This window comes from Somniosus microcephalus, chromosome 3, assembly GCF_052327205.1.
Source record: "Somniosus microcephalus isolate GS21.2 chromosome 3, FLI_Smic_1.0, whole genome shotgun sequence".
In the NCBI taxonomy this organism is placed as follows: domain Eukaryota; kingdom Metazoa; phylum Chordata; class Chondrichthyes; order Squaliformes; family Somniosidae; genus Somniosus; species Somniosus microcephalus.
In genome coordinates, this window is record NC_140989.1 from 40,309,442 (window position 1) to 40,324,344 (window position 14,903).

A 14,903-nucleotide genomic window follows, 5' to 3' on the forward strand; every position below is an offset into this window, starting at 1 on the left:
TTATGCTATCCCTAATTTCCCTTGTTAGCCACGGTTGAGTCACCTTTTTTGTTTTATTTTTATGCCAAACTGGGATGAACAAATTCTGTAGTTCATCCATGCGGTCTTTGAATGTTTGCCATTGCCTATCCACCGTCAACCCTTTGAGTAACATTCCCCAATGAATCCTACCCAGCTCGCGCCTCAGACCATTGTAGTTTCCTTTATTTAAATTTAGGACCCTAGTCTCTGAGTCGACTACTTCATTCTCCATCTTAATGAAGAATTAGATCATATTATGATCGCTCCGACCCAAGGGGCCTCATACAACAAGATTGCTAATTAATCCTTTCTCGTTACATAATACCCAGTCTAAGATGGCCTGATCTCTGGTTGGTTCCTCGACATATTGGTCCAGGAAACCATCCCTTAAACACTCCAGGAATTCCTCCTCCACAGTATTGTTACTGATTTGGTTAGCCCAATCTATATGTAGATTAAAGTCACCCATGATGACTGCTGTGCCCTTATTGCACGCTTCTCTAATTTCTCTTTTAATGCCATCCCCAACCTCCACATTACTGTTTGGAGGTCGATATACCACTCCCACTAACGTTTTCTGCCCCTTGGTATTTCTCAGTGCTACCCATACGGATTCCACATCATCAGAGCTAATATCCTTCCTTACAATTGTGTTAATCCCTTCTTTTACCAGCAATGCTACCCCACCTCCCTTTCCTTTTTGCCTATCTTTCCTGAATATTGAGTACCCCTGGATGTTGAGTTCCCAGCCTTGGCCACCCTGGAGCTATGTTTCCGTAATCCCAATCAAATCATATTCGTTTACCTCTATTTGCGCAGCTAATTCATCCACCTTATTACAAATGCTCCTCGCATTGAGACACAAAGCCTTCAGGCTTGTTTTTTTAACGCTCTTACACCTATTAGAATTATTATTTACTGTGGCCATGTTTGATTTAAACCGTTGATTTCTCTGACTGCCACTTTTGTTTTTCTCCTTCCTATCTTTTGCTTTTACCCTCGTTTCCCTTTCCTCTGTCCCCTTGCTCAGGTTCCCAACCCCCTGCCATTTTAGTTTAAACCCTCCCCCAGAGCACTAGCAAACACTCCCCCTAGGACATCGGTCCCGGCCCTGCCCAGGTGCAAACCGTCCGGTTTGAACTGGTTCCACCTCCCCCAGAACCGCTTCCAATGTCCCAGGAATTTGAATCCCTCCCCCTTGCACCATTCCTCTAGCCATGTATTCATCTGAAGTATCCTTCTATTTCTACTCTGACTAGCACGTGGCACTGGTAGCAATCCTGAGATTACTACCTTTGAGGTCCTATTTTTTAATTTACCTCCTAACTCCCTATATTCCGCTTTTAGGACCTCATCCCGCTTTTTACCTATAAAGTCTTAGTTGGATTAAATCAGAGGAATCTGGATGCTGAAGGAGTCCTAATTACCTTAAACGATCTTGTCATCAGGTACCTAGTTTAAACCAATAATCAATTACTATTATTCTAGCCAGTACCAGGTAAGCCTATTGCAAAATCAGTCAATAACTATTTCCCACAACAAAATACAAGTTACTACTCCATCTTAAAAACCTTGAAAATAACAATGTCGATTTTAGAAAACCCACATTAATTTAATTTGAAACTGCCTATCTTTGATAAATCAATCTTTATTAATACAGTTTGGTAGCTTGACAAATAAACAAACAAATTTCAAATGTACTAATGTAGGGATATTAATGAGGTTAACACAACTTACGAAGCCATAAACATGTTAGTGATAGAATTTATGCCTGATGGGACTCCTTTATTAATCCTAAAAGATCTATTTGGTCAGAAAGAAAGATATAGCACCTTTCACGACCTCAGGATGTCCCAAAGTGCTTTACAGCCAATGAAGTACTTTTGAAGTGTAGTCACTGTTGTAATGCAGGAAACATGGCAGCCAACTTGCACACAGCCAGCTCCCACAAACAACAATGTGATAGTGACCAGATAATCTTTTTTTAGTGATGCTGATTGAGGGATAAATATTGGCCAGGACACTGGGGATAACTCCCCTGCTCTTCTTCGAAATAGTGCCATGGGATCTTTTACGTCCACCCGAGAGAGCTTGGTTTACCGTCTCATCCAAATGATGCCACCTCCAACAGTGCAGCACTTCCTTCAGTACTGCATTGGAGTGTCCACCTAGATTTTCGTGCTCAAGTCTCTGGTGTAGTACTGTGAACCCACAACCTTCTGACTCAGAGGTGTGAGTACTGCCAGCTGAGCCACAGCTGAACCACACAGCTCACCAGCAGTCACTGGGAGATGAGGTAATTGATTAACCAGTTAATTTGCTAATGTTCTAATTTAACAAACTACTTACATTCCTCCTAGGACCTATTCGTGTTATTGGATTTAATTGGTGCATCAGATCCAAGATTTCCAAGTTATTTTCCAAATACAGCTCGATGGCATAAAAGACTACAGCTATTGGGTAACTAAAACTAACAGAAATATGCTATGTAGATTGTTATACATTTTGTGGATATTATATGTCACAACTTTTCTTTTGTTGTCTTACATTTTGTTTCCTTTGCTCTTTCCTTCTGAATTATATGTACCCCGTAATTGCTGCCCCCCAAGAGTTTGCTCCCTTTCATTTTTTCTCCTTCAGCTGGGACACTGAACCAGACTGGGTATGGAAGTTTTTCCTTTCTTCCGGATTTTCTTAATTAATTTTCCAGCTCTCACATGATGGCCATTGAAATTTCAAACAGGCCTGAAGTCTCTAAGGAATAGTGAAAACAAAAGTAGCGGCCTTCCTAAATAATGGGAAAGCACATAAAAAACTAGTTTATTGGAAGGCATTTGCCCAGAGTATGAACCTAGCAACTCCACCAGTAGATGATTCGATTCCATTCACAGACCGGAATTCTGGTATAAATATGGTACTGGTGTCATTCTTGTAGATCACTCCTGCTCCTCGAAAACCTAACAGTACACAGATCTCGATGCTGCGATTGCACTAGGATAAAGTGGCAAATGTACTGACATTTGAAGAAAAACATACTGGGTCATCTATAAAATGCAACCAAACCAACTTGCTTAATGTTGTCCAACAGAACGGCGTCTGCATCGACTGGGTGTACTGGGCAACCATCCCAACGAGGTGAAATATTTCTGGACCAAAATGCGAGCAGGGCATATTGACGATGACCATACACCATTTTTGCAAAGAGGTATGTTGTAACATGTCACAATGAGGAAGTTTTTCTCCTGTTATGTGTAACGAAATCATAGCATAACTTCCTTGCTTTTGTACTCTGTACCTCTATTTACAGAGCAGTGGGACTAATTGGATAGCTCTTTCAAAGAGCCGGTACAGGCATGATGGGCCGAATGGCCTCTTTCTGTGCTATAAGATTCTATAATACTTCCCAATTGTTTTATACTTCTTCACTTTGTCATATACCGTAAATAGAATTGCCTTTCTAATATCTGTTATCTAGATTCATTGGTTACAGCCTAATTCTACACCAGTGCAGTGTTTTTATCCTTTTCTTTCCTGTTCTGCTCTTTTTTTTAAATGATCTACAACATTAGCTTTGTCCTGCATTTGTTCATGTCCAACATTGTGTTGTATATTATGTTAAGTGCTTGCCCATGGTGCACTCCACTTTCACATCCCAGTCACTTTACTGCAACAGAATCATGCTCATTGGTGAGGGGTGACTTTTTCACCTGTGCTAAGGATAAACATCAGCTTTCTGTCTACCAGTTGTGAAAGGGAAAAAACTGGGTGGCATATCAACATTAGTTATTTCTCCCACCTACTCTGAGGCCGCGATTTTATTGATGGAGGTGGGTTGGGTGCGGGTCAGGTGGTTTCCAGCTTCTAGTGCTGCTCCCAGACCTGATTTTACCTTGATTGACCTTGTTAAGCCCGCCCTGTGGGCTTGCCGGCCAATTAACAGGAAGCCGGTTAGATTACATCATTTGATGACGCATCATCTGCCGGTTTCCTTCAAGGGACCACGCACAATTTTATTTTGACAGTTGATTTCTCAGTGTTTGACAGCATTGAGGTGCTGCAAACACTGACGATCACTGCACAAAGGTAACCTCTTGCACCCAGGTTCTCCAATGACTCCCTCCATAGGCTGGAATAGATGGTGATTGCAGGTGAGATGACAGAAGCGATCTGTCACCGGTGAGAGAGGTTCACCCAATGAGGTGGCACTGGACATGGATTTCAAAACTTATAACTGTAATGATATCAGCAAATAGTGATGGTATTTGCCTGTTTGATTATTTATGCCTTACCAGCATATTTGCCTGATTGATTATTTATGCCTGACCAGCAGAGGGCATGTGAGAGACAAGCAGTTTAGTTTTAGTTTTGTTTTAGATGGATCTCTAAGATGGTGTCTCCTGTAATGCTGTTAACTGAGTTGAACATACTTTAGATAAAAAGACATCTCTTTCATGAATGTGTCGTCATTGAACCCACATACAAATCAATACATGGTGTCAGAAGTGATTGAAAGAGATGAAGAGGAAAAATCTGAAGTTAAATCAGCTCTCCACATATTAGCAAGCCAAAAGAGAACATCGTTACTTACCATTGGAGAATAGCTAACAAAGTGAAAAATGGAAGGTTTACTCCCACCGGCGAAGCTTCAGTTGACAGGTAATGTGGCTGAAAATTGGAGGAGATTCAAACAACGTTTGGAGTTGTATTTATCAGCAATCGGAGCTGACGAGAAAAGTGATAAAATGAAAGCGTCAGTGTTCTTACATGTCGTGGGTGATGAAGCGCTGGAGGTGTATAATAACTGCTGATTCGCTGCTGATGGAGACAAAATGAAGCTGGATAAAATAATGGAACAGTTTGAGGCCTACTGCATACCTAAACGTAACGTGATGTTTGAGAGGCACAGATTTTTCACATGAGTACAGAAAACGGGAGAGACTATTGATCAGTATGTGACTGAACTGAGAAACAGAAGCAAATCGTGTGAATTTGGGGGACTGACAGACTCGCTGATAAAAGACAGACTGGTGTGTGGTATTCCAGATAATGGTCTAAGAGAAAGACTGCTAAGAGAGCAAAATCTAGACCTGGGAAAAGCCATAGCACTGTGCAGGGCAACAGAGACTGTGAAGTCGCAGGCAAAGGAGCTGTTCAGTGACAGTAGCTGCAACATGGATGCAGTGAGTAAGAACGGACACAAACCGTTTAACAAAGAGAGCGCCAATGTGAAAAAAGAGGCGTGGCCAGCGAACAAAAATGAAAGGGGCAATCGAAAGTCATGCAGTCGATGCGGTACACAGCATACACCAAAAAAGTGTCCAGCATATGGTAAAACATGCAATAGTTGCAACAAAAACAACCATTATGCCCGTTGCTGCAAGAACCAACCGCAACAAAGCAAGGTCCATGCAGTAGATGAAAGCAAGATAGAGGAGTTCTATGTGGATGTCGTGTCTGAAAACAAAAAAGAAAAAAGAGAGACTGGATGTTGACACTAAAAGTGAATGACATACATATTCCATTTAAATTGGATACTGGAGCACAAGTTAATGTGATATCAGAGACTGATTTTAAGAAAATTAGACCCAGACCAAAGATACATGGAATAAAAGTGAAAGTGACAGGATACTCAGGTACTAATATACCACTGAAAGGAAAATGCATTGTCAAAGTGACACACAAGGACAGAGAGCACACGCTAGCATTAATCGTGGTGCCAAAGGATGTGCAGGCCATACTAGGCTTAATAGCCTGTGAGAGACTGAACCTGGTAAAGAGAGTCCTCGTTGTGGAAAGCGAAGGAGAGACAGTCTATGATGAACTCATGAAAGAGTACAACGACCTATTTCAGGGTCTAGGCTGCCTTCCAGGAGAACACACGATCAGAGTAGATAAAAGTATGCCAACGGTCATACATCCATGCAGAAAAGTTCCGTTTGCTCTTCAAAAGCAACTGAAGGCAGAGTTGGACAGGATGGAAAGCCTGAACGTGATTCAGAAGATAGATGAGCCAACTGAGTGGGTGAGTTCCCTCGTCATTGTGGACAAAAAGAATGGAAAGCTCAGAATTTGCCTGGATCCAAGAGATCTAAACAGAGCAATGAAGAGAGAGCACTTCAAGCTTCCTACACGTGAGGAAATCATGTCACAGTTTGCAAATGCAAAGTATTTCAGCAAGTTAGATGCATCATCCGGATTTTGGCAGATGAAACTGGACGAGGCAAGTTCAAGACTGTGCACGTTCAACAGTCCATTTGGCAGATACAGATTCCTAAGGTTACCATTTGGCATTGCCTCAGCTCCTGAAGTGTATCACAAAACTATCCATATGATCTATGAGCACCTGGAGGGAGTTGATACATCAATGGATGACATCATAGTATGGGGAACCACGAGAACTGAGCATGACGAGAGACTGAAAAAAGTGCTGGAAGCAACAAGGAAAACAAACCTGAAGCTGAATAGAGAGAAATGCCAGCTCGGGGTGACAGAACTGACATTCGTGGGAGATATCCTTAGCAGTGAGGGCATCAGACCAGATCCCAGAAAGGTGTCCGCCATTGAGAATATGCCAAAGCCACAATGCAAAAAGGACGTGCAGAGATTTAATGGAATGATCAGCTACATGGGTAAATTCATATCCAACCTCTCAGAAAAGGTGGCGCCACTAAGACGACTAACTGAAAAGAACATAGAATGGGAATGGAATCATGAGCATGAGAAGTCATGGAGCGATCTAAAGAAACTGCTCACAGAGGAACCAGTTCTGAGGTTTTATAACCCAGCGAGACCCATCAAGATATCATCAGATGCATCACAGAGTGGGCTCGGTGCTGTTCTTCTGCAAAAATATGACTACTGGCAACCTATTGCATATGCATCGCGCTCAATGACAGACGCGGAGACGCGATATGCTCAAATAGAAAAGGAGCTGCTCAGCATCACATACGCCTGTGAAAGATTTCACCAGTTTGTGTCAGGACAAGCAATCAGTGTAGAGACTGACCATAAGCCCTTGATTGCATTGTTCCAAAAGCCACTAAATAGCTGTCCGCTTAGAATACAAAGAATGATGATCAGGCTGCAACGCTATACACTGAATGTTGCGTACACGCCGGGTAAGCTGATGTATACAGCAGACACGTTGTCCAGTGCTGTTGACCCAAGAGAGCCCGCAAACACCAAAATGGATGAAAAAGTGAACGCCTACGTGGACATGATCACAAGTGCACTGCCCATAGCAGATGCAAAAATGGAGCTCATAAAGACTGAGACAAACAAAGATGAAACAATGAGACGACTCAGGAAAAGCATCTTGGATGGATGGCCCAACATGAAGCAAGACTGCTCACCTGACATGGCAGAGTACTGGAACTGCAGGGCGGAACTATCAGTGGTCGAAGACATCATCTACAAAGGAGGTAAAATACTTATCCCAAAGAGTCTGAGAAAAGAGATGCTAAAAAGGATCCATGGAGGACATCTGGGAATCGAAAAGTGTAAGAAAAGAGCATGAGAGGTGACGTACTGGCCACGAATCAACCAAGATGTGACAAATGAGGTGTCAAACTGCACAATATGCCTGAAATATCGAGCAAGCAATCGATAGAACCACTAAAGCCACACCCAGCGCCAGACAGACCTTACCAGAAGGTAGGCGCTGACCTATTCGTATGTCAAGGGAAGGACTATATTGTAGTCACAGACTATTACTCCCTGTATCCAGAGGTTTGTAGACTGTGCACCACCACTGCAGATGCTGTGATAACATGTATGAAAGCCATATTCTCCAGACATGGCGTGGCAAGCGAGGTCTTCACAGACAACGGACCCCAGTTTTACAATGCAAGTTTCCGACACTTTGCCAGAGAGTGGGACTTTGTCCACACAACGTCAAGTCCTCACTTTCCACAGTCCAATGGACTAGTGGAAAAATCGGTCCAGACAGTGAAAAGACTGATGTACAAGGCAAAAGACAGTGGAACTGACTTCTACCAGAGCATGCTTGTATACCGCACAACGCCGCTCGAGTGTGGTATGTCACCAGCCCAACTCCTTATGGGACGTCTGCTAAGGTCAAACCTACCCATCCTGGAGAACCTCCTGAAAACAAAAGAGGGGGAGAAAGTGAGGAAGTTCAAAGAACAACAGAAAGAAAAGCAAAAGTACTACTATGACAGAGGAACACAAAACCTACCTGAACTCCACACTGGTGACCAAGTAAGGTTCAAAGACAAAACAAACATATGGACTCAGAAGGGAACTGTCCTGAGTGAAGTTCAACCAAGATCATACACCATTCAGACAGATGAGGGTGCTGTTCTGCGAAGAAATCGTCGAGATCTTCTCATGGGACCAGCCACAGCAGGTCAAAAGACTGATACTGTTTAACAACTTGATCACACAGCAGGTCAAAAGACTGATACTGTTGAACAACCTGATCACACAGCTGAGAAATCATCATCTGAGGCAACAACTCAGATTCAAGGACAATCAATCAGAAAATCCTCAAGACACGTGAAGCCTCCTGAGAGACTCATAGAGCAAGTTTAAGGACTCTTGTTATAGAAGGAAGTAATGTTATCTTATTCTTTCTTGAAGTTCTAGGTATTTACATATTTCATGTGAACACACAAAACAAGGTTAAAAAACCTTGATCATGATAATGATAATGTAAGTTCATTAAGTGTTACAGTTAAAATGCAGAGTAATACAAAGAAAACATGTTGTTAGATAAAAAGTAAAATACTTTTGTTTTAAGAAAGGGAGATGTAATGATATCAGCAAATAGTGATGGTATTTGCCTGTTTGATTATTTATGCCTTACCAGCATATTTGCCTGATTGATTATTTATGCCTGACCAGCAGAGGGCATGTGAGAGACAAGCAGTTTAGTTTTAGTTTCGTTTTAGATGGATCTCTAAGATGGTGTCTCCTGTAATGCTGTTAACTGAGTTTAACATACTTTAGATAAAATGTCATTCTCTTTCATGAATGTGTCGTCATTGAACCCACATACAAATCGATACAATAACCTAATGAAATGTGTAAATGTATTAAAAATGCAGTATCCAACATTTTCTTTCCTCTGAGACTCACCATGTGCAACATTGGATCCTTCACACCACTTCTGCAGCTGTCATCAATCCAGAAACATTACAGCAGACTCACAACACGCCACACTTACCTGACGTGGTGTCCGGACGTCTGGAAACCCGAGTCAGAAGCGGCAAAATTAAAAAATAGGCTGACAACTACTGGCAAGTACCTGTTAATAGGCAGGTAATTGCCTTTAATCCACTTCCCGCCGCTAAGTGTCGGATCCATTCGCAAATCGGGGACCCGACACTTGGGAAAGCTGTTTGGAAGCGGGTTGATGGCGGGATCACAACCCGCCGTCAATCAAAACGATTTTAACCTATGACCCGCCTCCAAACCCGCCCTCTGAGCGCTGGCAAAATCATGGCCTGAGAGTCTGTGTAGTAGTTTCTTGCTACTAATATTTGAGAATAATGAAGAATCACACAGCTGGTTTGTAGCATCACTTTGGCCCAGCTCCAGTACATAGAACAAAAGAAATATTACAAATTACTATAATCATTGTTTGATTCCAGCTTCTTATCATCTGAAGATAGATATTTTCTTCCCATTTGCTGTGCCCAGTGACTGGCCAAATAATTGTCATGAAGATGGTGTCCTATTAACAAATGAAAGGTGTCTGCAAAAGAATGTGGATATGGATTGTAAGGCCATTTTCCACATTTAATAGAAACAGATTGTAAGGAAATGGGGTGCTGCAATCTATCAGCAGAGTCCTCTGATTTATCACGTGGTTTTATGGGAAGGGAAGGGAAGGTGAGCCTAGGTGGTAATTTGTCTGTCTAACCCTACCTACCAGCCTTGATGCAGATGAAACCATGCACAGTAGCATGATGGCAATTTCCCATCCTCATCAGTATTGTTGAGAGAGGGGAATGTGGAGTGGGAAAAAATAAAAGATGGACCAAGTGATGACATTGTTCTGTACCTTTCTAATTGGCCATTTTGAGTGGTATTGGCATTGGTCTGGACATTTGCTCGTTTGCCCAACCATTTTTTGGGGAAAGATTTCCTAGGTGTAGCAAAATCATAAACCCGTTCTTTACAAATATGTAACTGCTTGCGCTACACCTAGTGCACAGAGGAAATCTTTCCTCATTCATTGGGATTCGCTCTATCCTGTTGAAAATCTACTTGTGTTCCCTTGTTAAGGGAATCATCTGTATGGTAAAAGTTGGTGATGGTTTTATCTAAATATGGGGGGAAATGAGAGGGCAATTAAATATAGGTTTACTTGGGATTACATAGATATACAGCACAGAAACAGGCCATTTGGCCCAATCAGTCCATGCCAGCGTTTATGCTCCACTCGAGCCTCCTCCTGTCTTTCCTCATCTAACACTGTCAGCATAACCCTCTATTCCCTTCTCCCTCATATGCTTATCTAGTCTACCCTTAAATGCATCTATACTATTTGCCTCAACTACTCCTTGTGGTAGCAAGTTCCACATTCTCACCACTCTCTGGGTAAAGAAATTTCTTCCGAATTCCCTATTTGATTTCTTGGTGACTATCTTATATTGATGGCCTCTAGTTATGCTCTTACCACAAGTGGAAACTCTCTATCTGTATCTACTCTTTCAAAACCTTTTATAATTTTAAAGACCTCAATTAGGTCACCCCTCAGCCTTTTTTCAAGCGATAAGAGACCCAGCCTGTTCATCCTTTCCTGATATGTCTACCCTTGCATTTCTGGTATCGTCTTTGTAAATCTTCTCTGCACCCTCTCTAGTGCCTCTATATCCTTTTTATAATATGGCGACCAGAATTATATGCAGTACTCCAAGTGTGGTCTAACCAAGGTTCAATCCAAGTTTAGTAATAACTTCACTACTTTTCAATTCTATCCCTCTAGAAATAAACCTTGGTGCCTGGTTTGTTTTTTTATGGTCTTGTTAACCTGTGTTGCTACTTTTAGTGATTTGTGTATTTGTATCCCTTTGCTCCTCTACCCCACCCAGACTTGCACCTTCCAAATAATAAGTGATCTCCCTATTCTTCCTACCAAAATGTAATACCTCATATTTATCTGTGTTGAATTTCATTTGCCAATTATATGCCCATTCTGCAAGTTTATTGTCTTGCAGTCCTCCTCAGTATTAACTATCCCCCCCAATTTGGTATCATCCGCAAATTTAGAAATAGTGTTTTTGATTCCAAAGTCTAAATCGTTAATATAAATTATGAATAACAGTGGTCCCAGCACTGATCCTTGTGGAACACCTTCTGCCACTGTGAATAGCTACCCTTTACCCCTACTCTCTGCTTTCTGTCTTGATGACAGCTAGCTATCCATTCTGCGACTTGTACCCTGACAACGCATTCTCTGACCTTATGCATTAGTCTATTATGTGGTACCTTATCGAAGGCCTTTTGAAAATCTAGATAAAATACATCTACTGCATTACCCTTGTCTATTCTCTCTGTTACCTCTTCAAAAAATTTAATGAGGTTGGTCAAGCAAGACTTTCCCTTTTGAAATCCATGCTGACTATTCATAATATTATTTTTGGCTTCTAGATGTTCTTTTATTTTCTCCTTTAGTAGGGATTCCATTATTTTTTCTATCACCGATGTTAAGCTGACTGGTCTATAGTTCCCTGGACATGTTCCATCTCCCTTCTTAAATATAGGTATTATGTTAGCCAGCCACCAGTCCTCTGGCACTACACCTTTTTCTAATGAATTATTAAATATGTGTAGTAATGCCTCTGCTATCTCTTCCCTAGATTCTTTTAAAATGCGCAGATGTGATCCATCCGGCCCAGGGGTTTTTCCTCTTTGAGTTTGATTAGTTTAATATATCTCCTCTTTTTATTTTAAATGCAGTTATTTCATTACTAATCTCATGATCCAATGTCATGTCCACCTGTTCTATTTCCCTGGTAAATACTGAGGCAAGGTAATTATTTAATGTTTCTGCCATCTCTCTTTCACTGCCTGTGGTATTATCCTGTCCATCCCTCAGTATATTTAGAATATAGATTACAAAGGAGTAATGAATGATGCCAAGGACATTTTGCAGAGCACAACAGTGAAACAGTTAGGGATTCGTGTGCATGAAAAGGCAAGAAAATAACTAGCAAAATGGCAAGTGAGGCGAGGAAGTAGAACAGATGTTCATATTGGTCTTCATTGTATCTCACCAATAATACATCTTCAGAAGAGAACTGCCTCAGAGTAAATGCCTTTTATTAACCTGTTGAAATTCATACATCTCATGATCAGAATATTGTAGAATGTGATATTGAAAGGAATGAACCAAATACATGTCAAGTAATTCTTCACTGTTTTATGTTCCATAGGTGTTCCCATTCTGCATATCATACCTACACCTTTCCCTCAAGTATGGCACAGCATGGAGGATAATGAGAACAATCTGCATCCAACAACAATTGATAACCTTAGTAAAATACTGCAACTGTTTGTTATGGAGTATATCGGAGTGTAATATACCCCTAATGTATATGCAAAATGAATGGTTATGAAAGAGTTAGGAACTTCAAACCAAATAGATTTCAGAAAATACAAATAGCAGCCCGCTGCCTTAATGCAATTGGGAAACCATTGTTAGACCCGAAACGTCGACTCTAATTTCTCTCCACGGATGTTGCCTGGCCTGCTGAGTTTTTCCAGCATTTTCTGTTGTTAGTCCAAATTTACTCACCCAGTTAATGTCAGTTTGTATTTAATTTGTTGACTGAATCAGTATTGATTGTTGCTAACTAATAAATGCTTTGTGGCGTAAATCCTCGGTAAACAATGCATACTGGTATTAGTTTTCTTGGCAATTTTGCTTTAGTAGACATTTGAAACCTTTTTGGTGACATGCGCAATTTAACTGCATCTAAAATATATCTTTTAATTGTAATTTTTACATTTGGCTATTGTAGTGCTAGCATTAAATAGTAGTTGTACTACGGTGTAAAGTGATTTTTGACGTGAGAGGATCATCAGTTCAGTATTTTGTATTTGGAATTATATACCTGGGACACGTGACCCCACAGTGCTTGTGTAATGCATCAGTTGAAGTATAACGCAAATGTTGTGAAGTCAATTTAAAAAAAAACTTTGGAATTAAAAGATTGGGACAAACTCTGTCTTTCAACCCTGAGAAATGAGTAAGTAGAGAAGGGCCTGCCTAAGTAATGCAATGTGTAATTCGAGCCATTCATTCTGATTGCCAGGCTCCAGACACAGCTCACAGACTTGAGCTCACCCTCGCGGGTTAGGACCTTCTCTTCACCCCACCCCCCCCAAACAAGCTCCTGACCATCCCTTCACGTTCCTAACCTTAACGCCCCGCCCGCCCGCCCCCCCCTCCCCAGCCCAAGTTCGTGACCTTCTCCCTCCCCCACCCCAGGTTCCGGACCTTCTCTTCCCCCACCTTGCCCCGGATTCCGGACCTTCTCTTCCCCCACCACCCCCCTGGTTCCTGACCTTCCACCCGTAACAAGTTCCTGACTTTACTTGCCCCCCATAGATGGGGCATTGTGTGTGGGTCACTGATTGATTGTTAACAGGTTTATTGGGTAGGAAGTGAATAGTGACAGTGGTGCCGGACTTCCTCTCCCCCGGAATTCCTGACCTCCTCTCCCTCCCCCCAAAGTTCCTGACTTCCTCTCCCCCCTCCGAGCTCCTCTCTTACCCCCTTTGATCCCCTCTCTCCCCCCCCCTACGATCCCCTCTCTCTCTCTCTCTCCAGCCTCCAATCCCCTCTCTTCCACCGCCCCCTCGATTCCCTCTCTCTTCCACCGCCCCCTCGATTCTCTCTCTCTCTCCCTTCCCCCCCCCCCTCCTTTGACCCTCTTGCTCCCCTTTCGATTCTTGATCTCCCCCACCCCCGGCCACCAACGGATCCCCTGACCTTCTCCACACGGAGCCGAGGAAAGCGTGGCCGATGGTGCAGGCCGCAACTGGGTACTGTGCATAGGCGGCTCCGGTATACCGCGCACATGCGCAGAAGGCCGCAAAGGCGTGCATGCAAATAATCACAGCGTGAAAGAAAACCATCTTTTAAGTTTCTAATGATAGAGATGAGCTGAGCTCATCAGCTCTTTTCTGATTACAGAAATTTAGGTACGCATGCATGTAGAGTCCGCGCCTTAATAATACACGGACTGCGGCAGAACAATAAAACAGGTATTTACTGAACAGAGAGTAAACGTCAGACTGAAGTACAGAAGCCTGCTAGGGCTTTTTATACAGGTGTGGTCACTGCCGGTACTGCAGTATAAAAATCAGTTCTTCTCTTAAAAGGTACATACACAATTCCTCCCCTTTTAGATAAACAGTACATAACATTCATTTAACAACTACATAATAACTAATTACAATTACAATTTTCTCGGTACTATATACATCAACTGAAATAATTATTTATAAGTTCAGTCTTTGAGGAGGCTTCCTGATCCTGACTGGATAGCGCTTTTCTCGAGTATCCTGTTCTTGCGGTGGAGTCGATTTTGGCTCATTGTCATTGGTTGGTTCGTCAGCTTCCAATACCACTGCTTCTGAGGTCGATGCAATCTGTACTTCGGGTTCATTACCAGGTGCACATGCTTGTGGTATAGGGTTGGCTTGTTCCTGTGACTCTAGAATCTGGTCAGCATGGCGTCTCACGATGCTCTCTCCAACGTCCACTGTGTACATTAGTGGTCCCTGCTGTGTGCCTATCGTTCCTGGCTGCCATTTTTCTGTTCAGTAGTCGCGGGCCAAGACTGGTTGTCCTATCTTGAAGCTCCTGGTTGGCTTCTCGTTGATGTGCTGGAATTGCTTATCCT

General features: G+C 42.3%; 1 pseudogene across 1 annotated transcript in view; it reads left to right on the forward strand.

Annotated features, from left to right (window-relative positions):
• The window catches only part of LOC147120995 (glutaminyl-peptide cyclotransferase-like), a 39,512-nt pseudogene extending 26,310 nt beyond the window's left edge, over positions 1-13,202 (forward strand). Inside the window, exons 5-7 of the transcript XR_015075370.1 lie at positions 2,382-2,481; positions 3,110-3,226; positions 12,426-13,202. The product of XR_015075370.1 is annotated as a glutaminyl-peptide cyclotransferase-like (transcript). The remainder of the gene's footprint in view (positions 1-2,381; positions 2,482-3,109; positions 3,227-12,425) is intronic.
• Positions 13,203-14,903: the final 1,701 nt, after the last annotated feature.